Source organism: Cervus elaphus, chromosome 21 (genome assembly GCF_910594005.1).
Source record: "Cervus elaphus chromosome 21, mCerEla1.1, whole genome shotgun sequence".
NCBI lineage: Eukaryota > Metazoa > Chordata > Mammalia > Artiodactyla > Cervidae > Cervus > Cervus elaphus.
This window is the reverse complement of record NC_057835.1, coordinates 67,088,709-67,089,438: the sequence shown is the minus strand read 5'-3', so window position 1 is coordinate 67,089,438 and position 730 is coordinate 67,088,709.

Sequence of the window (730 nt, the reverse complement as noted above, 5' to 3'; positions counted from 1 at the left end):
TGCTCAAGGGCAAAACCAATTGCTTCCCCAGGTTCCCAAGTATTGAGTACTAAGTACCAACTCTGGTTTGGGAGATAAGACAGATGTAAATTTGAGGATGTTGGGACTATTTTCATGAACCTGGTTTGTTTCTAGTTCATTTCTCTGCCTGTATCTTTGTTCACACATTTGCTTATCTTCCCATCCACCCATCCAGAGAATACTGAAAGACATCAGAGACACTGTGATGAACTGAATCCTCATGGAGATGAGCAAGGACATTCAGCACCTAAAAATTGGGCTTCTATGATTTCTTAGCCATTTGCTTAGGTCCAAATCTAAATCACATTTCTTTCACCTGTGGCTTATCCCTTATTCAACAAGTGTTTATTTAGCGTTACTATGCTGGGGCTTGTGCTGATGCCACAGAGAGAGGAAAACATGGGCACAGTCCTGGCCCTCAGACAGCTTAGCTGGTGGGAGATACAGAAGAATGAATGGCCACAGTAATACAATCTGGAAAGTGCAGTGATCCCAACCTGCATCTGGGTGCACAAGGGGGTTACGCATGCCTGAGCAGAGCTGACGGCACGAGCAGTGGGTCACTTCAGTCTCAGGAGGGGCAGGCAGGAGCCATAGGTCACTTGAGGGAGTATTCAGAGCCAGAAAGGGAAACGGAGGCAGGGCTCTGGTGTCAGAGGACATGTTTGCTTTAATGGGCTTTATCCTGCAGGTGATGGAAGTCCATTGC